The sequence below is a fragment of the Mytilus galloprovincialis genome, chromosome 11 (genome assembly GCF_965363235.1).
Source record: "Mytilus galloprovincialis chromosome 11, xbMytGall1.hap1.1, whole genome shotgun sequence".
NCBI classification, from domain to species: Eukaryota; Metazoa; Mollusca; class Bivalvia; order Mytilida; family Mytilidae; genus Mytilus; species Mytilus galloprovincialis.
Window position 1 is genome coordinate 37,849,692 of NC_134848.1, and position 25,849 is coordinate 37,875,540.

Here is a 25,849-nt window from a genome sequence, read left to right on the forward strand (position 1 = left end):
TTATTCTACTAGATAGGCATACAATTTACGTCTCATATTTCAAATCACAATTTATAATTGTTTTTTGAGAGAAAAAAAATGCAACTAAGGACACTTAAAATTAAATGTAATTCATCTGAAAGACAAAACGTATTTATAATTCCATCCGTCTCAAACATAGCGCTTGTACATATGCTTCTTAAGGGAAGGCTTATATTATAGTTCAAACAGTATTAATTATCGTTATGATAAAAAAAAAATAAGTTATATGATGCTCTTGTGTTGGCCTCTAGATGTCTTAATTTTTTTTTATTCTCTTCATCGTTCTTTGTGGCTTTGGCATGTTTGACATATACCTTACACCGAATTTAGTTCATGCTTATATATGCAAATATTATACTTACAGAAAACATCATATTATATAGTCTTGTTATGTACGGTACATATGTGTATAGTGAATGGTGTTCATGCTCCAAGAGGAAATGGTATGTTTCAATTAATGCACATGTTTTTTTTTATTTGCACAATATGTTATTGTATATTACACATACATGTAACACAACTTATGACAACAAATATTTGAAATGCCATTTTCTTGCATTTTCAGCAGAATTATCAATATCCTATTTGTTAATAAATTTCAAGCATAATGCTTATACAGTTTGATTTTTTTGGCAATAAATGTTGCATTTATACGATATTTGATAAAATCGTCCATAACTATTTACTTATATAGTTAGTTAAAAATTTTAAGCGCCATGTTTGAAAATCTTTTTAAATCCTCATTATGTTTTACTACTTTATAAAAGAAAAGAAGTTTCAATGTTAAAAAAATACAGTCTAGAAAGAATCATTTCACGTCTGGCGTCAATACAAAAATTAATCCTGGTATCTATGATGAGTTTGTTTTCCTCCTTTTCAATATTTTTGTGGTTCGGTGATATGTATATATATATAACCCTCAGATTCAAAGAATATTTTGGTAACAAGGATAAAGAGGTGGATAATGAGGAAGACTCAGACACGCCTGACTCGGAGGAAGAAGTCAGAATTCCGCATTTTAAAAAGAATGGATTTCAAAACCTATTAAATTTGCTACACTGGAAGATGTTATCGACAAAATCAAATCGGATGTTGTTCATCTAGCTAGCAACAAGTACTCGTCATTTTATAACACCTCTCCTGACGAGAAAAAACCATAAAATCGCTGAGAAACCGAGATGATATTGTGATAAAACCAGCAGACAAGGACAGTCCCATTGTGATAATGGACAAAGGTAACTACATCGCGGAAGCAGTGCGTCAGCTCTCTGATGAGAGATTTTATAAGAAGCTAGACTATGACCCTACTTCCGAGTTTAGTTCCATAATTATCACTGCGTTACAAACCATGTACGATGACGGTCACATAGATGAGGATACAATTGGTTATTTAAAACCAGAGAATGCCAAGCCTGGTCGATTGTATCGCCTTCCCAAAATACACAAGGTTAACAACCCTGGTAGACCCATTGTATCCGCAAACGGCCATTCGACTGAGAAAATCTCGGAATTCGTCGATTTTCATTTAAGATCTCATGTAGAAAATCTTCCTTCCCACTTTAAAGACACTACAGATTATCTTCGTAAAATGAATTCCATGAACCCTCTTCCTCCGGAAACCCTCCTTGTCACTTTAGATGTCACCTCATTGTATACCAACATACCTCATGATGACGGCATACAATTTTGCTGGGAAATATGGGACTTTCGCAACATTTTAGAACCACCTACTGAATGTTTAGTCCAGCTGCTGACTCTGGTCCTGCAATGCAACAATTTCACCTTTAACGGTGATCATTACTTTCAAATAAACGGGACAGCGATGGGGACAAAAATGGCACCGTCTTACGCCAATATTTTCATGGGCAAATTAGAAAAACAAATTATTGCAGCATCTTCATCCAAACCTCTGTCTTGGTTCCATTTCATTGATGATGTTGACATGAAATGGATTGAATTCCAACAAAAACTGGATGATTTCATCAGACATGCAAACAACGCCCATCATTCAATTAAATTAACGTATGAAATTTCAGACTCTAAAATATCTTTCTTAGACACAACCACATCTATAAAGGACGGTGTCATATCAACAGACCTCTACTGTAAACCCACAGATAAACATCAGTACCTTTCTCCCCAAAGCTGTCACCACAAACACTGTACAAAAAGTATACCGTACAGTCAAGCTCTCAGAGTAAAGCGGATTTGCTCCTCTGAGGAGGATGTCACGAAACGATTACAGGAACCTCGCGGATTTTTGACAAAACGAGGCTACAAAAAATTGGACATAGATAAGGGGTTTGCGCGCTAACAATAACAGCGGCAATGACCTCTTACAGTAAAAAACAGAAGAGGCGCAGCAAAATAGTCCCGTTTGTTCTAACATACAATCAAGGCTTTACTAACCTTTCACGTTTGATCCGTGCCAATTGGCCAATTATTGCCAAACACCCTAAATTATCCAAGATCTTTCCCAATCCTCCTGTCTTACCGTTTCAGAGACCAGCAAATCTGAAAGACTTATTTGTAAGAGCTGACGTTCCTTAAAAAAAAGCTGTTCAATTGCAGGATGGTGCAAGTCATGTGGTAACAGACGTTGTCTGACTTGTCAATAAATACTAAATACTCAAACATGTACTTGCCACTCGACTGGGTCTGTGTACACTATATTTTGCAATGTAACTTGCAAAACCCAGAATGTTGTATACCTCCCTCAGTGTCGATGTGGCATGCAGTATGTTGGCGAGACAGAGTAACCATTCAACAAACGCATAAATGGTCAACGAAGTGACTACACTTGCAAGCCCGAGCTGATCTCAAAAACCTTACCATCACAATCATAGACCACAACGAGGGTTGGTCGAAGGTCGACAGAGTCGCTCGGGAAAGATTTTGGATAAGAAAGTTGAGAACAGTTTTCCAAGAGAGCATAAATGAAAAAAAAAACATAGAATGAGTCACTCATTTTCCTGTCATCACTTGTTTCCAGTAACTCCGTCTTCCGTACTGACTTCACAGTTTGAATATTTAAAAAAAAAACAGTTTAAATTACAGGGCTCCATTCATTTGGGATGGATGTATAAGTACGTTCAATTATTTCACCTTATTAGATAAAACTTATTTTTCTAACCATTATTAAACTGCTATTCGTTTGGGAGGCTTAAATATGTAGTTTCTGTTGCAATTACCCTACCGTTGTCAAATTTGAGATATTATACCAACCTGGATCGGTTGGGGCATTTTTGATTTTTTTGTTTGAGAACTGCCCTCCATGCAGTTATAACATCTAAACTGTCACAACCTTTGGCAATTTAGAGTTGTGCCAGTTCACATCGCAAATAACCATTTTTATTTGGCATATCTTTGTAATCTTTGCGCCGTGTATGGAAATTTTAAAATTGTACCAGAGTCTGTGGTGTCCGCTTAAATTGTATATACTTTCAAGATTTTGATAGTGTCTTAATTTGAATATACTGACATGATTCATTTGACATCGTGCTATTATTGGAGAAGGATATCTGGTATCCGAAATATCTAATATTTGTTCATTTCATAGTTATTTAATGGTGATGTTGTACCCTTTTTGACTTGTTATATATTATATTTTGTAGTGTACAGAATCATATTACATGAGCCATCGCCCTGTAAAATTAATCGTTGACCATTTATTCAGTCATATATATATTCAGTATCAATTTTTAAAAGTCTTTAAAAACTTGTTATTTTAAAAACAGAGTAGCCAATGTCCGTAAAGGATATCACTGAATTTGTAACAACACTCCATAGAAACATGTAACAAATGCACGCATTACTTTTGACTTCTGTTTATTTATGCGTGTAGTACAGTGGCAAATTTCAAATATTTTGAAAAATGTGCACATTAGAAGCATGGTTGATGTCATGTTCAAGACAAATACATATTTCGGGCACTGTTACAAATAATAAATACTTTCCAAATCATGTTTGGTAAATATAGTAATTCTTTTTATCTTTCTATTAGCAGAGGGAAGAAAGAAAAGACAACTTTCTACTACAAGTCCTCCTACAATAACAGTATCATCTTCATCAAATTCGACAGAAGATAATACATCAACATCAGCTAGCACAAAAAACACAACAATAACAATTTCAACCAAACCAAACACAACAGTACCTAGTTTACCTTCTGTCAGCACAAAAAAACCAACAACACCTAGTTCAACTGCAGGAACAACAAAATCTTCAAACGAAAAAATATCAACAACTACAGGGAGTGGAGCAGATACTGCTTCGATAGTACCATATTTGAACTATTATCTTGGTACTTTAATCTGTTTGATGGTATGTATTATAAATGTCCAGTCTTCACAGTGCTTATATCAATACACTCAGGTCTCCATGTAACCACATAGAACATGCGATATATCGTGTCCATGAATGAATTAAAGTACTTACACCTTATTTTAAGCATGGACACTTTGTATTGGTAATGTCATCTGATAACGTCATGGAAATAACAAGACCCACAGTTTTCTATGCTTTCAAATTCTTTCTGTTTGAACCCGTCCTTATTTTTGTACTATAACTGAAAACTATTTGTGACATAAACTATTGGTATCGGTATCGGATTCAACATGTAAATAATTGGTAATAATAATTATGTGGAAAACAAAACGGCCTGGAATGGAATAATTTTTAAAACTTGTCCTAGTTTAGTTTTATACTAGTATATACAGTGGAATTCCTTGATTCGTCGTTTGTCCGTCTTGCCGGATAACGGATTGTACCTCGTTATTTTAGTAGTATAGATATCAATACAGTTTGACGTCGAATGTACTTGACATGACCAAACAAACAAAATCGACATGGACTCAAAATGTATTAAACCTTCTTGAATGTAGCTGTTTCGCTCAACCAAACAACTCCATATCATACCTGGTACTCATGATGTAAACAGAAGAGTATTTTACTATGATTTAAACCACTGTCTTTTGTCATTCTTGTAACCGGTAACTGTTGAATAAGACTGTGACCATAATCATCATGTATTTAATCGAGCAGATAACGATATATAATGTTTTACCTATCTTTTAGTCCCTCGACTTTTAGCTAGTGAAATTTATATTTCCTAATAATATAACACTGTTATATTATTTTACACTTTGTCATTGTATGGGTCAGTTAAGCACGAAGATGATAACAGAAGTTATAAATCATAGAAAAATTCTCTAACTCACAACCTCAGTGTTGACAGGCTAGTGATACATAAGTTTATGTATTTAGAGCATTTGCTGATCCCAATAGGCATTTTAAAACGTTATTGCAGTAATGGTAAACTTTGACTGTGAATAAACTTCAATATAAATACAAAAAAACATTTAAACACTATCAACCCGAACTTGCTATTTCATTATATATTAATGATTCTATTATAGAATTGGAAACCAACAAATGTGATACTTTTCATAACAGTAACATTTTTTTCTTGCAGGTGGTGCAATTTTGAAGATAGACGGAGGTTGAATGATGTGTGAATACTTTGTGATAAAACATAATAAACGCTTGAACTGTGTATTTCGTTTTGCATCTTGTTAAATGTCCGAGATGTGACATGTGTATGCAGCACATTTTTACGTCTATTGTTATATCCGTCGGAATGTGATTCTTTAAACAACAATTTGTTAAATTTTTATACAATCATGAGATTTGTTAAGTATTTTCTGCCGAAAACTTCGTTCTTGATTCCCCCCTATTTTAATCTTTCAGAGAAAACAAATGGAGATTTGGAATAAATTATTAAGACAGCAAAAAAACGACACAACAACACCTGCAACATCTACCAGTAATCATATCTGGTTTTCAAAATTAGACAAATACACCAGAAAAACACGAAAAGAGGATATGATGCCGATATTTGTTTGGTGTTATGTAATACGATTAGTATAGTTAGTTAACATTCAGTTTTCGTGTACTGGTAGAAAACATTTTAATTTATTTATTGATTATGCGGATATAAAATTTCAATACAGCAAAATAACTTATAATGTTAAATATATCATAAATACAATGTACTCATTATGATCACAATCGGAAAATTGGGCTGACGCTTTAACGAATATTCCAAAGAATTATTTAAATTGGATTTGAGATTAAGATTCACTTCATAAAAGACTATTTTGAATGTTAATCTTAACACTGGGATATGAGTTTGGGGAATGATTTCATTAATTTTTTGTACTATGTTTAAATGATATAATAATGTAGATTACACATAAGTTGTATAGAGTAATAAGAATTTGTCGTTTATGATTTTAAATTGCCTTTAAATAATGAGGATAATTAGCAAATTGGGTTATCCACTCAAATAACTATATTAATCATCACGTGATATAAACATATTGAACACGTGTCAGATTTACAACTACACGATATGTTATATAAGAAGTGCATCTCCTGAAGCTAAATAAAAAAGATTATTCGGGTTACCCTTAGAAAATCTAACTTTTAGCACAATATTATTGAGTAAATATTAATTCAGAAAGGTTTAAGAATGCGTCATTTCTTACATGCAGCAGGTTTTGCAGCTAGTGATGTTAGATAAATATTCATTGCAAGAATGTTTCCGATATTATCACATCGGAATTTTCCTTCGCATTCCGGACACATTGCTTCTAGTATCGATCCGGTAAACTCGGTGACAAGGGATACGACTTTACATAAAGGACATTCATATTCTGCCTTCTGTAACCCGATATATTTTTCGATCATCTCATGGGCTTTTCTTTTCCCATGTTCCTTGTAATAAGCTTTCTCGCCGGGAGTAAGGTTGTTGGAATCCCAGAATACATCAATAAATCGCATATTCAGAACATCAGCATTTTCGACTCTAAAGAAACCATTATCTCCCCATTTCTCACCCCAAGATGACATAAACCGGAGGCTTTCTGCGTTAAAACTGGTAAGGACAACAGCATGTCCACTGAGTTCGGAAGACTTGATCATTGGGTCTCTTGTTGTAATGTCAATGTCCTCTTTTGAAAGATTACCCATAGGGTTTTCGTTAAAGAAATCGCAAAACATTTGATGCTCATCACCTGTAACCCCGAAAGTAGCAACAACTGGTCGTTTTTCTGTTATTGCTTTTAATGCACCTTCAATTTCTATATGTCGGCATTGCAAACGGTATTTTGGACATACTTCCTTCAAAACACGCAATGTACTTGCTGCCTTGGTTCCATAACACTGTATGATATCACGCAGAATGGTTTTAAAATCTGGGTAGCCGCCCTCTCTTCCTAAGATTCGATACATCGATAGATGAATTACTGTAGCCGCAACAAACGCATAGCAAGTCTCATCATCTCCTTGGTTCCCTGCTGCTAACTCCTTGGTACTTTTATTGATATATACATCTAGTGAAACGTTCACCAAGAGATCTGAAAGTGCATCCTGAGAACAAACAACGGATTTCGCTAAATCGCAAGCGTCGTGGATGTTGTCTGGGTGATTTACTTGTAAGAATAATCTTGTTTCATTGTTAAAGCTATCAATTTTCCATCCACGCTTTACAAATATTGAACGGTACAATCGATCTGTAGGAATAATTGAGCTTAATCGGTACAAGAATTTTGCACCATTATCCCACCGTGGACTTTCTTCACAGAAAAGAGTAAGCGGTGTAAGATCGTTTGATCTCGTAATGAAACAAGTAACAATTGTTATATCTAGATTTTTGAATTTAGACAAGGCTCTCGGAAGTTCACCTTTATCGGTCGGATCCCCATCTGATAGGACGAACAAAAGTTTCTTATGTTCTTTATACTTATCCCGTAAAAAAAGATTCGTTGCCTCCTCAATTGATGTATACAAAGGTGTCCTTCCATAAATAAAGGGTTCAACAATTTCCATCAGCTCGTCGATTCTGTTATCTGTTAGTTCCTTTTCATCAATGTATCCATGTACGATTTTCGAGGCTTCGTGTACTGTGTATACATCTTCTACTGGCTTTAACAAATATGATTTGGCTTTTTTTTCAACCTCTAAAACATGCCCTTCTGTAGCTGTGTAAAACTTAGTTGTTGTGTTTACGTATCCATTTTGACACTTGTACAAAAAACTGACACCAAGTTCAAAGTACCAATTTTCCGTAGATATCTCTGTTGGTTCTCTTGTCCAATCTCGACAGGATAACGGTAAACATTTATACACAAAGTTTTCGAGAAATTTTTCATTGGATTGCAGTTCTTCTAATATCAAAGCAATCATATCAATATGTATTGTATTTTTTATTACTGCTGGAGTAGCCCATTTTCGAATTGTGCGTGCTCCCCCATTCTCGAGGACTGTAAACAATCTTTCCAACATGTCATCATATGATTGTTCTTTTTTTGTTTTTTTACGTCGATTTTGAAACTGTTTAACGGTTTTTAGAATATCGAAAGTTTCATCACTACAACCTCCAACACCTATCGCAAACACTTGGTTATTTGAAGATACGTCATGCTTTACCAAGTCATCAATAACTTTAAAAACTGACCTGGCCCATTCGCCACCTTCTTCATTAACATTTCCCTTTGAACTTTCACGCATGGAAGCAGAAACGTCTAAAAGGATGCCAATTAAAGTAGACATACTGGTCTAAAAAATAAAGATAATCTATTATAAGCTACGAAGTTATTTATTACAGAATAAATAAATATATAAATAGATTTGATTATAAACATCACTTTATGATTTCGGATACCAATATAGTGTACTAACTATTTAATGTGTCTCAATGTCATTCTTAGATCAACCCTTAAGCCTGTGGATTGATAATTATTCGTGTTAGATACCAATTTTCGTGAATTTCGTAAGGACAGGTAACACACGAGTTTAAATGTTAAATGAATTACATATGTTCTTTAATGCTGTACGCAGACTTTGGCAAACCAAATAAATCAAATATACACGAAGATACAAGTTTGTCTCAATCCACGAAAATAAGTACCCATGAAACTGAATGAATCCACAGTAATGCAAAATTGCCGACAGATAGCCATAAGGCAATGTAAACACTATTTAAGAATACATAGTCGAGCAACCACCATGTGTTCATGTATATCTAGCCTTAACAAATTTTGAAAACTATTTTGATTCGACTCGGTCCTTTTATGTTGACTTGAGCTTCCATAATACAAATAATGTCATAATCATGAAGTTCAAATTTAATAAAGATATATAATTATTATAGTATAAAAGCATAACTCTGCGACAACTTTATTTTAATCTATTACAATAGTTACTTCATTTTAACCTATGTCAATAGCAAATGACTGAAAATAAGATACTGACTTCATATACTTGAATTTATATTTTTATGTCTGATTATAAACTTCTTACTCACATAATAAGCCGTTCAGTTATAAGCGTGTCTTTACACATTAGATTACGTGCAGTAAAACACAGCTACCAAGTCAATATAATTTGTGTTGTTTCGGTTTCTATTCTATATAATAACATGACGTATAGATGTGTATCTACTTTTACTTGATAACTATGAGGGTATTTGATAATATTCGAGTATATGTATTTCTTCAGTCAATAGACATATCTTTGTTACCTTGATCGCGTGCCCATTATATATGCACTATCTATCGACAGATGCATAACACCGATTTTATTTTGAAGTGTAAAACGTTTATCTTTGAATTTCTACTTAACTTTACACCTTTACAGTGAAAGGTCATTTCTATACATTTTTTTCGTTACGTTTATACAATACATAAGATTTTGAGGAAGACGTATTTTTAATAGGCCACAACCCACTTTGTCATTTTTTATGAATGTATATACTTTCAATCTGTGGCTATGATTTAAACGAAGTCCATTTCTTTTCTTTTATTCACACGGGTTTTCAATGGAAGTGCAGCATAACGAAATTGTGACTTACTGTATGAACTAAAAAAACAGAGAGGGCTTGTACGCCGAAACGGTATTGCCTCCGATATGCACGCATCACCCATGTAATTTTGCCATTAGTCAAAATGGTACAGTCGGGAATAGGACACGATCCTTTTATTTACAGACAAAAACAACCTAAAGAAGTATATGCCGTCAGTGAGTTCAGACACCGAAGTCAATCGATTCGAGGTGGTTGCCCTTAAACTTCCGCCGTGTGTAATTCAGTGGTTCTTTCTCATAACTCGATTCGTTTCTGTGTAAGAATAAGCTCAACCCTACTAATGAAATAAGTAACCCTACAGTACTAATGCAATTAGTATACTATGAACGTTTACGATAGTCACGTATTCCCTGAAATACGAAAATATGAAATATGTTAAAGTGTACAGTTGTTAATGATACAGCGATTTTAACTTTATATCCAATTTTAAACATTCATAGACAGAAATTTCATCATTATTATTCTCGTATCACGACGTATCTATATTTAATATTTGTTTAAATATATATAACCTCGGGGTTATCTGTATTATCTTATAATGACTGACTGTTTTACTTCAAAAAGAGGGCAATATAATATGTATATTAGGAACAATTATAACAAAACTGTATGTGGTTTTTTTTTTCCGTTAAATATAGTGTCTATTATTTTCTTAAATATTTGATTTGTTGATAGTTTTCAAATATTTGCATTCTAACAGGAAGCATTTGTCTTATTTTTCTTAGGACACTGAATATTCTTTGATTTTTGATTTTTCTTATTTTACCTTTTAAGACAGGACAGTGTATCTATTTCGTTCTTTTGTAATATAAAAATCACTTAATCCAAAAAAAAAAAAAAAAACAAAAACAAACAGAAGACAACAGAAGATTAGAAATATTACATCTATCGAACAGGTCGGATAGACGACTTTTTGATGATTGAATACCCTTTGTTCATTTGGTTAAATCTGGGTCAATATATCTGCGCAATTCATTTCAGGTATGCGGTATGTGTAGCCTTATCTATAATACATCTACTCATATCGTAAACTTCGATATGCATGATAGCTTGTTTTGAAGTTGAGACATTTTCTCATATCTGTTTAAATTTCTGGATGCCGAGGGGCGATTCACTCTGCGTTTAAAAATATCCCTGTTACATATTGTGTTTTGAAAATTAGCTTAATTTGCATTTTTTTTTTAGTTTTTTCATCATATTTTTTGGTCATCTGCTCTTCTAGTGATTAAGCTCCGTCTCATGTTAAAAAAAAGTAAAACAACAAAAATACTAAACTCTGATGATAATACAGAACGGACAGTCCCTAATCAAATGACAAAATTAAATGATAAAACATATCAAACAAACGAATGGACAACAACTGTCATATCCCTGACTTGGTACAGGCATTTTATGTAGAAAAAATGGTGGATTGAACCTGGTTTTATAGCGCTAAACCTCTGAAAACCCGAACTTGTGCAATATCAAATCACAAACATTATTTGTTTCCGGACTATTTTGACTTCCTCTATTTGAGGTGCATTACAAATATAAACCAATATAATTGTTAACAAAATTATTTTAAAATAATCTTGGTTATGATCATTTTATAATACTAATTCCGTTATTTGAGTTTTGATATTTTGAAAATACCTGACATCGGCAATGCAGTACTCGAGAAAATAAGTACGCTCGAAAAAAAAACATGAGCATTAATATTAAATTGATAAAATGAATTGCATAATATCACACAATTACATATCAATATCGTAAAACTCTTAATTAGGCAAAACATTATTTCAAATTTGGAATAAAAATTTGCCTACTTATTTTTTTTAAAGTAAAAAAAACCTTTATAACTTTTATATGAAAGGGTCAGCAACATTACGTCAAATACAAAGATAATAGTCAACTTACTTTAACAAACAATCAACGTGGCATATACTTCTGTTTCTAAAGAATGTGAAGTTATCTGTAAATTGGCCATACATGTCCAGATAAGAGTGTCCTTCCAAAACACTTTAATACCCAAACGTGACTTAGGAAAAATTCCTGATTAAATCTTAAATATAGTATTGTGTAATCAAATCAATAAATTTTTCCTTCTATTGTAAAAGAGGGATGAAAGATACCAGAGGGACAGTCAAACTCATAAATCGAAAATAAACTGAAAACGCCATGGCTAAAAAGGACAGACAGACAAACAATAGTACACATGACACAACAAAGAAAACTAAAGAATTAAGAGGCTGTCCAAGTAAATATCAAGCAAATCCTATAGCTATGATATGGGTGGCACATCATAATTTTTTCCCCAATTTTTGGTTTCGATGCAATGTTTATATCATACAAAGGCTATATATGTCAAAGATATTTCTGAATCAACTGTGGATGGCTCAGAAAATGATTTTAAAGTTCACTTACAATGCAACAAAATTTTGTACAAAATGAAGAGTTATCTCCCCTTTTCAATGAATTTTCAGTGCTTTCTATGTATTTTGTTTCTCTTTATTTGTTGCAGTTAATAGAACAACAAAATTCAACTTTGAGAAAGAATAAATTTATGATATGAAATAGATGAAAAAAAAATTAAAAACAAAATATGTCATGTGCCATCCACTGCCTGTTTTTTCCATGGACACCCTCTTAACAACACGAACCCCACCAAAATCTAGAGGTGATCTCAGGTGCTCCGGAAGGGTTAGCAGATCTTGCTCCACATGTGGCACCCGTCGTGTTGCTTATGAGATAACAAATCTGGTATATAGTCTAATTCGGTAGGTCAAATTTATCAAAGGGAAGGGGATTGTAGTTACGACGTAAGGAACATATCCGATATCATTTATGAAACGGTTTTTCCATAACGGTCAACCAACTCCGTAAAATTAAAGAAGATATAATTTCATCTTCATCATTTGGAACTCTTGATTTAATAACTTTCTTGTGAGCGACAACCCTCTATCAAGGAAATCATGATAGGGAATACAAGCACGGGAATATCGTATCAATAGGGAGATATATACACCGTATGCAGGTGCTGCTGGAATGTTGCTACTTAGAAATAGAAAGTTCACAATTGGAAAGCTGAAATCATCTCTTTTGTCGTAAAGTTTTGTTTTCAATCGTCCCTCATTGTCAATTTCTAGATGTAAGTCAAGATATGATGCCGACTTAACTGTATCTGTTGTATCTTTTATTTCTAGTTCAATGGGATAGATGAGTTCTACATAGTCACCAAATTTTGAATTATTTAGTGGAAGAACATCATCTATATAGCGGAAAGTAGAGTTAAAGGATATTGCTAACTGCGTAACTTTCTTCCTAAGAAGTTCCTGTATGAAGTCAGCCTCATAATAATAAAGAAACAAGTCGGCAAGAACAGGGGCACAATTCATTCTCATTGGAATGTCGATAGTCTGTTGAAAAACACGTCCTCCGATCGTAACAAATATGTTGTCAATTAAACAATCAAGCATCTTGATAATGCCAGTTTCAGAGAATTTTTTGTTTGAATTTGAGTGATCCTTTACAAAGTAGGATTTATCCCTTCCTTGGACAAGATACTTGTATCTTCGTTGGTTATCCTTTTTTATGAAACAAAGCAATACCAACTCTTTCCATTTGTCTTTAAGTTTGGAATGTGGAATACTTGTAGAAAAGTCAAATATTTGAATACTATTACAAGATGAACGAGAGTTAGATTGTATGTACTCTAAAAGATCTTTGGAATTTTCAAGTATCCACATCTGATTCACGCCACCTCTACAATAGGCAGTTTCACAATAACTTTGAAGCCCGTCTTTGATTGCTGATAAAATAGACTGATATTAATAATTTAGAAAGAGGTTTCGTGGAGCACTTGGAAGACCAAGCAATATACCGTTGCTTGTAAGGACACTTTCAGGAGTGTGCTCCTTACGCAGAAACTGCTCCAACAAAGTTATGAGGAGGACAGATTAAAATTGACACTCCGTAAATTTTATGGACAATCGCCAATTGGTGGATCCATACGATGTATCTTTGACCAAACTAGCTAAGAACAGTTTTACTACATGGTAGATTGTGGTTTGTCATTACGTCGTCTAATCTTTTAATTACCAAACGTGACTTATTCCCGATTGTGACTGTTTTGCTGAGTGTGAATTCGCATTACCATAAGACGTGTTACGGTACTTATCTATCTCAAATTCATGTATTTAGTTTAAATGTTTAATGTTATATTTGTAATTCTCATCGGATTTTGTCAAATGTGTTGACGTCTTTCCTATTATATTCATGTGTTATGGTAAAGAAAATTAATCACCGCCTTCATTTATTAGATATGATTTTGTTCCACGTAATACATGTAATATGTACGATGTTTTATGTTCGAAGTTAGATTCAAAACAAACCGAACATAGCTTTATAATACAGTTAATTGCTTCCTTAGTTTGCTATTAATAAGTATTGAAATGTGCATTGTAATTAAATGTTATATCAGTATTTAGTTCAAATATAATCTTAAATCAATCCGAATTCTATCTTATTCATTCAAATGTGACGTAATTTTTCATTTTTTTATGATCTGTTTTACAAATTCAAATGTGACGTCATTTTTTTGTCATTTTTTACAATTTCTAATATGACGTCACTTGGCGTTGATGTTTAAACTTATTCGGATGTGTTGCATTTTGTCGGGTTATGTAATGTATTCCGGTTGTTTCCTGTAATTAGCTAATACTTTAGTTTTATCATGTACATCTTTTGTATAGTCATTTTATAAAATTTACTGTTTGCAAAAGTATAAATTATTCTAAATAATAGGGATGTTCTGGTACCTAACTTTTTTGAACTTTTGGTCCTCGATGCTGTTCAACTTTGTACTTGTTTCGGCTTTCAAACTTTTGTATCCGGGCGTCACTAGTAAGTCTTGTGTGTTCAAAATGCATTTCTGGCGTATTAAATTTTTTAAACTTGTTACCTTTTGTTAGCTGGTATTCGTGTGTTTCTTTGTCAATTGTGTTCTCCTTTTTATTTATATTGTAGTCCTGTAATGTTGTGTTGTCATTTTAATGTTATATTTCACATTGCCATTAAAGAGGGAGGTTTGGCATGCCACAAAACCAGGTTCAACCCACCTTTTTTTCCTTTAGAAATGTCCTGTACCATATCAGGAATATTGCCATTATTATCTTATAGTTCGTTTCTGTGTGTGTTACATTTTAACGTTATGTTTCCGTTGTGTCGTTTGTTTTCTCTTATTTTTTTAGTGTGAATTCACATTACTATAAGACGTGTCATGGTACTTATCTATCCGAATTTCATGTATTTGGTTTTTGATGTTATATTTGTTATTCTCATATGATTTTGTCTAATGCTTAGTCCGTTTCTCGTCGATTGACGTTGTCATTATTGTTCATTGTATAAACATTGTTTATCAATATTATAACATTTTTACAATATTTTTTAAAACCGAACACAAAACGACTGGTAAAAACATTTCTAAAGAATGCGACTTGACGTAATTGACAACCATTGAACATCAGGTTCCTGACTTATTTGATGATAGATTTATATGATATATGTGAAAGTGAAATTTAAAACTTAAAACTTAACGGTTAATAAATTACAGATCAAAAATCTAGATTAAAAAAATTCATGACCATATTTAAAATGTTTGACGAAACTGTTGCTTACTTACATACTTTAATAACTATAAGAAAATATCAATGCTCGAATTACAAAAAAAAAAAACATAAAAAAAGATAATTAAACTGTTTATGCAACTGATTATAGAATGCGATTATTATGACACTTTATCCAATATGGATTCAATGATTAAAAGTCCAGTACATAACTTATATAAACTTAAAAAGTCCCAAAGTTGAAAATGTAAAGTTGAAAGCCATGTAGAGGGACATAACTCTAAATAACATTAAGTGTATATGGCGCAGAATAGATAGATCTGAATCAACATGAATATGTTAGTTTATAAAAGCTCCAGAAGTCTTAAAAACATACTCAGTTTATATAAAACCAACTGTGTGATAATACACAAACCCCAACCGAAGAGAAGGTAACCCGCCGAAAAATTATATAATCCGGAGTCATAAGTCGGTTATATGAAATCAGTCTATTACGCCATGACTGAAAAGAAACAATACAGGGATAATAAAATTGAGAATGAAAATGGGGAATGTGTCAAAGAGACAACAACCCGACCAAATAAAAAAAACAACAGCAGAAGGTCACCAACATGTCTTCAATGTAGCGAGAAATTCCCGCACCGCGTCCTTCAGCTGGCCCCTAAACAAATATATACTAGTTCAGTGATAATGAACGCATACTAATTTCTAAATTGTACACAAGAAACTAAAATTAAAATAATACAAGACTAAAAAAGGCCAGAGGCTCCTGACTTGGGACAGGCGCAAACATGCGGCGGGGTTAAACATGTTTGTGAGATCTCAACCCTCCCCCTATACCTCTAATAAATGTAGAAAAGTAAACGCATAACAATACGCACATTAAAATGCAGTTCAAGAGCAGTCCGAGTCATAACCTTTTTGTCGGTCTGCACATATCACATTACATTGTACTTCATATTCCTTCTGGACGATTGAATAAACAGAGACAAACGTTTAGTTTATCTAGTAGCAATAATAAAAAAGGATTTCAGTTTTTAAATTCATTACGCAAAGACAGCACATGAAAATGATCGAATCAGCTAAAAAATCACATTATGGTTTGGGAAAAAACATCCATATAATAATGGAATAAGCATTAAAACAGGAATTAGGTCAAACAGATAGTTCTGCCAATTGTTTTCATACGGGTGATTTTTTTTATAACAGCGCGACATTTCCTTTTTTAGTTGAAACTATTATTCAATTCTTTCTAACACTGTAAGCCTCGAATGAACATCTATGTCTACCGAAAGAGATCATCTGTCAAAAAAGTGTAAGTACGATTTCAACTGGAATTTTAATGTACATATTTAAAATTAAACAAACATACATTTTTACCTCTTTCACACGAATACACAATAATCTTATCATCCAAAAAAATCCACTAGTCGTAAAAATCATGATTTTTTTATCTATACTATTAAACGAGAAGACCTCATTTTGTGTGTCGCTTCTCTTCTTTCCACAATAAATTAATCAACACGTCTCTGTGTCCTATATGTACAGTGCATAGTCGCATTCGTCATCCATTCATATGATTATTCAGATTGAGTTATTTTGGGAGAAAAACGAGAAAATAGGCATCCGGATATTGTCCTGTCATTGGACAAAAATTTAGGTCAGATTAGACTTCCGGTTTGCGTTTTTCTGTATATACTTTGAACGTACATATACTACGAATAAAGTGTATTTTCAGAATTCTATCTGCTATCATTTTCAACTTTTACTATCCACGGCGGTCACATAGTTTATTAAATAGAGAGGGTCTGTATACTATATCAATGACCACCATGGACCGATTAGTAAACTTAGAATTGAAAGTAAATACATTTTATTTATATAGTAATGAATGTTCATAATATACAGATAAGCGCTAAAATTATTCATGTGAACATTTGATACCTTTTCTGAAATTCTCCAGTCATTAAATCTTTACAAAATTCATTGATTACAAAAAAAAAGAAGATGTGATATTATTGCCATGTTGAGACAACTGTCCACAAGACACCAACATGACACAGAAATTAACAACTATAGGTCACCGAACGGCCTTCAACAACGAGAAAAGCCCATACCGCATACTCAGCTTTAAAAGGCCCCCAAATGACAATGTAAAACAATTCAAACGAGAAAACTAGCGACCTTATTTATGTACAAAAAAATGAACGAAAAACAAATATGTAACACATATTAAACAAACGACAACCACTGAATTACAGGCTCCTTACTTAAATGTTCATAACATACTAAATGTATGTTCATATTGAAGTTGATAGAAAACCAAAAATTGGTAATTTTGTAAGTAAAGGAGGAGGGATAAAAAAAAACATTTTCCCGTCCCCAATAACCTATGACTTGTGATACTTTTGCTGAAATTCTCCAGCCATTCAATACTTTACAAAATTCTTCCATCACTTTACATACTTTAAACTACGCTCTGAATGCCCGCGATTTCTCGGGTGTGTTCTAGTATACATTTAATCTGATATGTGCTTCTGCAACATAAACAAGTAGGCCAATATTTTATCTGATTTTGTAAAAAAAGTGTTGTTTATCGGTATGATTCAGGTTTGCTGCCGAAGTCACGATGCCTCTTAATTATTTTATGAATGCAAATCGATATTCACTAGTTTAACAAGCATATTGTTGCAACAAATAATTATTTCCACAATGGACGAAAACATTTAATTTTGAAAATATTATTAATGTAAAGTTCGAAATTCTATATACTTATTGCGAAGACTTCAGGAGGCTCGAAGGTACAAAGAAATCAGCAAAAAAATGAAACATTTGTTTTTCATAACAAATTTTATTTATTATACTATAAGTTGTTACTTTATCATATGGTACAACAATCAACCATAAAAATCGGTTGGTTTTGGCCCCAGATGACTTTTAAAATGTTTATATCATTGAAAAAGCTCAAAATTATCTCCCTTTGGTAAAAAAAATGCCATTTTTTTGCATAAAAATTGAAATAACTATTTTTAACTCATCGGGATCTATTTTTTTTACTATTTTTTCAAATGAACTGTTCTTAAACTAAACTATTGTAAAAATTTAAGTGATTTCTGTAATTTAGTTCCTTTTTTATTTCGATTTTACCTTTTTTCTCATTTTAGTTCAACAGTAAAAAGTTCCTTAGCAGAAATGCGCGCTTCTTTCAAAGGCAGATTGTGAGCTTAAATAAACGGTGACCACATATTTTTATGTGATATTTCTTTTAAGTAAAGGATAAAGTTTATTTATAGAACGTTGTAAGGAAGCTTTTTTGAATGGACATTTATCAAACAAAATATTATTTGGTGTGTTGTCATATCTGTTCATATGCCATATGGATATACATTTTGTATTAAATAATTATTTTAATGTTTTCCTGTCAAGGAAACCAGCCTTTAACAGGTTTTTTTTTAACTATAAGGAGATGTTGGGATATTCACTAATAGCACAGACACCCAAAAACAAAACAATTATATCTACCAAAGGACATCTAAATGTCAACATACGACCTTCAACTATACAAATATATTTAAAAACGCGAGAGAAAGATACCATAGGGACATTCAAACTAATGAATCGAAAATAAACTGACCACGGCATGTATTAAAAAATACGGAGACAAACAAACACACAATAATACATACACAAGAAAAGAAAAAATAAAGACAAAGCAATACGTACCCCACCAAAATCTGGGGGTGATCCTAGGATAAGTAAGTAGATCCTGACCCACGTTTAATATATCAAGATGATAATACACACAACCAAAAAGTAAACAAATTTCTGCAATGGACACTAATTCCTAGAGGGACATACACATTCAGGAAAACAATTACTCATAATTTGACACAGTCGTATGATTATATGGCGATGTTGAATATGAGTATAAGGATGTAAAAGTAGAATACACACGTCAATACGGAATTAATTAACCAAACGAAAATAAACGTTGAGGGCAATATACACCTTCAACCTTAGGCGATTGTTTTTTTTTCACATTTTGTCAAGTTCTGAATCACCTTACGTATATGATTATCTTTAGAGAAGCTATCCCATATACCCGATTCAACAGATAACGAAAACCATTATTATTATTATACATATATGTTTTGTAACTGAAAATCATAGTTTGGGATAAATAGTGATTTAAAAAATAATACAGAAAACATGTAGCTTTCGGCAATGCAACAAGTAATACGATTCATTTCTGTGGTTTCCTTTGAACTCTTTATAAATACAAGGTGCATAATTATTGCCAATGAGACAGATAGACAACTGAGTCCAAATGAAACTGAATAAAGCAACTATGGTGCAGCACGGATTTCAAAAAAGAGCAAAACCCATATCGTATTTCAGCTATATAAAAGTAACCACTAGCAAAATTGTGACTATATTTGTAACTGCGTGCTAGATCTGTCTTACGGTATTAGAAGAACATCTGAATTAAACCTAGTCAAAATCTTACTTAACGTTTGAAAATAGCTGTGCAAATAGCTTTATGTTGCATTATTATGTACAAAGATAAGGAACACGACGAGTGACACATGTGGAGTCGAATCTACTTACCATTCAGAAGCACCTGCGATCAGCCCCAATTTACTGGGGTTCGTGATTCTCAGTCTTTAGTTTTCTATATATTGTTTGGTGTACTGCTGTCTGTCTGTCTGTCTGTCTGTCTGTCTGTTTGTTTGTCTTTTTCTTTTTAAGCCTTGGCGTTGTCAGTTTTTGTTTTTTGGCTAATGAGTTTGAATACTCCTTTGATACCTTTTGCTACTCTTTGTCAAAGTATTGATTCCACGGAAACCCTTTGTGACCAATACAGATTCAGATATATGTTTCGCTTTAAATTTCATATTGTGCTCCCAAATTATTATTTTGAACGCTCTTAATTTGATCGCTATTAGTGCGAACACAATATTATTTCATGAACATATTTTTAATCATTCATGCACATTATATATATTTATTGTCCGAGTAAGACTCCATTAGGCTTAGGATTGTACGATTCTGTCTCCTATGAGAATCGTATTTTTAAAGTGTTACAAATAAAAACGTGACCTTAAGCTCTGATTCGCAACTATATATGCCGGGTGGCCTTCGACAATGAGCAAAACTCATCGACTATATAAGCCCTTATTAAGAAAAAGTAAAACAGATCAATCGAGAAAACCATTAGCCAGACAAAAACTCGACAGAACATATTGGCAACGAGCAACACAGCCTTAATTACAGACACCATGATTGGGTCAGAATCACAAACATTATACTATTAAGTTTTAAAAAGCCTGTTTTTTTGTGAGAGGTGGTTGGGGTTCAGGACGATTTTTGATTTGTACAATTTGCATTGGATGTTAAGTGTTTCTCTTTCTCGGACATTTATCATCAACTTTGTATGCAGAATACATTTGTTGGTACCATTATGTTTTGGAAAATATTCTATCATCACTGAATTTGTCATAATACACACAAAAAAAATGTCATTCTCTGAACATTCATGAAATATTTTCCACTGGACATGAACCTAAAACTAATCTATCAATCGAACAACTTACATGTATGAAGTTTATATTTTAAGAAAGTCTTTTTTATATCGTCTTCCGTTACACAAATTAAATAGTAAGAAAATTAAAGAAAAAAAGATACCCATCTACTAATAACTAAATAAGTTTCACTTATTTCGGTACAAATAAAACGAAATTAGTCACTTAAACTCATGCATTTCACTTAACAAACACAACAAGAAATAAATTATAAAGCATTGTATTGTGTTGTATAAAAAATGCTTCATCATAAATCCACAAACGAATAAAATAATTATGATACCATATTTTTTCGGAGTCTGTGATAAAAAACACCGAACTTTGAATTTTTAACATTCAAGTTATTTTATTTTTTCCCCGCAACTAAGTCTGTGAAAATTAACATGTGATCCAAGACATGTGATTAGCCAGATAAAAGATCTATCGGAATATTGTATTGTCAAAATATTTAGAATAATAATTATATCATAAGGAGATATTTTATATACAAGTTAGTCCCGCCTTTACATCTACCTTAGAATCTATGGAAAACTGATTTATATTCGACAAAGAAACACTCTGTGATTTTTAATGAATGTACTTTTTTCCATTTGAAGTCTATGGTTTTCATGAATATGAAATTTTACATGTGATAAAAAGGGTTATGATTGCAAATTGAGTAATTATCGTAAATGTTATCAAGTATTTTAGGTCAAGTATGACCTTTTACAATGAGTACGAAATGGGATTGTAAAATCTTTCATGAGGTACGAAATGGGATTGTAAAATCTTTCATGAGGTACGAAATGATATGCATGTTTATCTTACAGAAAGTTCGAAATGACGCACAGCAAGAAATCAAAAACATATAAATCTTCCATAAAGTACGAAATGGCATAATATAAATCTTCAATACGATACGAAATGGCATATATTAAACTTAAAACTAGGAAATAGAGGAGCGAAACATACCAAGTGTAAATTGAAACTAGTAAATCGAAAATGAACTGACAACGTTATGGCTAAACAGAAATTAAAAAAAACAAGGACTGAAAAGACTAAATTGATTTGTATTTTTAATCTGATTATAAATCGGTTGTTTAGTTATTAGTTTTTTTCACACCCTAAACTCCTTTCATTGGAACACTTTGCAAACATACCACGTATAGAGTTCATTTGCATCAGTTTCGATTTAATCATATATGACGTATGCAGATGTCCATATCATTAATTTTCTTATGATGTTAAATGATATTCGATAATAAGGAAGTTTGTCGATAAATAGTCTGAAACCCTACACAAAATGTATATTGTAACGATTTCGCCAGTTAAACCGAGTGGTAGGTTAAAGTGAAAAAGGAGGTTTGATCCAACATAATTTGCATGGATCCTTTGAGTTGGTATATGGTTGAAATTGTTACTACATTCAGATGCATTTTATGTAATATCTATATAATCAAATATTTACAATTAATCATAAACACATTACAATTATTATAATATAATCCATAACGATTTATCTCTTCTAAAATGAAAGTAGATTTCCAGAAAACCTCACTCGTATTATCGTATCGATAGAAAGTGGACTAAGTGGAAATTCAAATCTCCCACATTGATTTCATTTATTTTAATTTGCTTTTTTTAATCTTGATATAAAGTTATAGTTTACTTACATGTACAAGATCAGTTGATTAGTTATTATGGCGTTTTCCCATCTTAGACTCCTTGCAGCTGCACATATATTGAATATAAAGTTCATTTGCATCGTTTCCTGCTTTACATGGTTGTATGACGCATTTTAGTTTTATTGATTTGTTACATAACTCTTAAAAGATATTTAATGATAATCGATAATAAGGAAATTTGTCGGTAAATAGACTTAAATCCTACGTTAAATATGTATGCTTTATCGACAATGAATAACACATATTAAAATTGGCAAAAAGAAAACTTGTATTTGAAATTTATACGTAACCATATACCGTTACGGTAACATTCATAACTTACAATTACATATGATTTTTAAACAAGTTCGTTCCACCTTTACATCTACTTTATATAATTATACAGAGTTTTTATTCAACAAAGACACACTCTGTGATTTTGTTTGAATGTGTACTTTTCCAAGGCTATAATTTGCTTAAATATAAATACGAATTGAAAGAGACATGATTGACAATTAGAGCATCCGACGTAAATGTTATCAAGTGTTTTAAATCAATGTATGACCTTTAAAAATGAACAAATGAACCCGCATAGTGATTTATATCTGACTCTGAATTATGTTCGTTTTTGATAGTATCAAATGAATATTTTTAATTAGTTTATTGCAGAGATTATATTTTCACTTATGAATCATCAGACCTAACTGGGCCCGTGAGCAATCTTCGCAATTATTTGCCAAATTATTATCCTCTGAAACCATAGGGTTATCATATATACACTAACATGACATAAACTATCATGATTTTTTTCTTAAACCAGTTGTTGGCATGATATGGGTTGTTTTCTCCTCATATATTTTATGATGGTATAGTACTAAACTCTTATATCGAAAGGGACTATTCTTGATTTTTTATAATTATGACGAAGACACAATCTTTCAATTAGTTTACTTGAGATCTGGAGTTGGGATGTCAGTAACTACTAGTAGTCGTTTGTTTCTGATTTTGCTTAGTTTGTTTTGTTAAATGTACCGTTTGAAAACAGAATCGAACTTCTTATTAATTGAGTGATATTGTGCCCATTGCTGTGTTTTGTTTTTTGTGCATTGTATAGAGGGGAGGGTTATATCATTTCAATGTATGTTCGTTTTTGCTAACTGCTGCTTATTATTGTTTACTGATATTAACTTTTTCTGAACTATTTTTCCCTTTGTTTTAAAACATTGTGACGTCATTCTATTTGTGTTCCTGTTCTTAATTTAGTAATATTTAGGTTTTTTTTCAAGAATGATTTTTGAAGCAGCATTTCATTATCAAAAAGTTTTAAAAGTATGCTTCAATTAAAACTATATATTGTCTCACACATATACATGTAGTTATTTTGGTGAGTCGTGTCCTTCCATGAAATTTTTTCTCTTTCCAATATAAAATTCTGATTTCTAAGATGACATTTCCACACATGCCAACTTTTAAAAACTTCGTCCAAGGGTTTAAGCACAGGGTGATCTATTACTTCTAGTTTGTTGTAATAAGCGATAAAAGCTTATTTTTGAATGAATATGTTTGTGTCTAGAAACACATTTAAATCATTTGAATGGTTGTTCTGAGTTAATGAGCTTATTAAATAAAGAATTTCTAAATATATTATGTCATTTTAACTGAACTTCTACACATTTGTATTTAGGGGTGGGCTGATAGCCCATCCGGGTGCGAAGTATTACCTCCGCGTTGATGACCAATTGATGGCCTCGACGCTGTTATCTGCTCTTTCGTCTGTTTTTTTTTCTTTTTCAAATAATCCATATTTCCATTCCCCCATGTACCGCTCATGGGGGTAATCCAAATATAAATCTTGTAAGTTATTTTTGGTCTGCATGACTTCTAAATTTGTAATCCGATGATATCAATCTATTAGTTCAGTAATTTTCGTGTCTGCCCTTCCATTATGTGACTGAGGAAAAAAATTCTAAAAATGGGTAACAATTGTATCGAAAAGAAAAAATCGAGTGCACCTTTTTATGTAAGGGCGTGTTTGAGCTAAGTATTTTGTCTTGAGATCGTACAAAGTTAGAATATTTCATACATATGCTGCTTCAGATTCTATCAGTTTTATATATTAAAGCTTCAGGTTGACTTTATAACACACACAAAAATCACAGTACTAAAAGATGAAATATATGGGTAAAGTGAAATACCTATCTAATGAGTCACCAAAACAGAGAAGGTGTGTTCGAATAGCTATTTTTATACTGAAAGAACTTGACGACAGTCTTTCAAGATGGATGATGAAAATGCATATCTTTGAAAAATTCTAATTATTTTAATGTGTGATAACTAGGGTTTATAGTCTTCATACACTAACAAAAAATCTAGTCTGCCCTTCCACGAAATATTCAATTAGATTTTTTTTTAAATGTTTATGAATTTTCGAAAATTCCACCTGACAACCGATCAGACAATAGTTTTAAGTTGAATCAATGCAGACAAGATCATTATAAATGCTCATTAGCTAGTTGATTCATTTGTCTTTTAAAATACAACTGACAAAAAAAGATCGTAATGGTGCAATGAGGATAAATTTATCGGTTTCCAAGAGCAAAATTGGTAGCGCGTCATCCCTACAATGGCTTCCATTTCTACGATTGTGAAAATGAACTGGCGTAATGGGGAGATAATTTTGACGAAGTAGAATCCTGACTGTTTTTTTCTGCTACTAGTGTCTTTCCGTAATATAAGAAATACAATGCTTACATAACTGATATTGTATATCCACAATTTGGATGCATTATTATTATAGATTTTTACTCGAAACATCTATTTATTCCATTTTAACCAGGTCAAACCTAGAACGAATATACATTTCCATTTAGTAAAATCGTCTGTTAAAAGTGTATTTATCCTATGTTCATCATGTTCAACGGTGCTTGTTAAAAAAAATATAAAACAATTTGCCCAGGCTATCACACACGGTTTTTTGCCATCCGTGGCATCGAACTTGCTGACACAGACATCTGCCGTCTTGCCTTTCGATAATAAGTCACCGGAAGTTACCTTTATCCCAGATCTGGGATTAGT

The 25,849-nt window shown here is 32.4% G+C and overlaps 1 long non-coding RNA gene across 1 annotated transcript; it reads right to left on the reverse strand.

Annotated features, from left to right (window-relative positions):
• Window positions 1–5,983: 5,983 nt before the first annotated feature.
• Window positions 5,984–22,913, reverse strand: LOC143052121 (uncharacterized). Its single transcript, XR_012970994.1, has 2 exons — window positions 22,784–22,913; window positions 5,984–8,640 (listed from the first exon to the last, which is right to left on the reverse strand). It is a non-coding gene; the product is annotated as an uncharacterized LOC143052121 (long non-coding RNA).
• Between the last annotated feature and the right edge of the window lie 2,936 nt (window positions 22,914–25,849).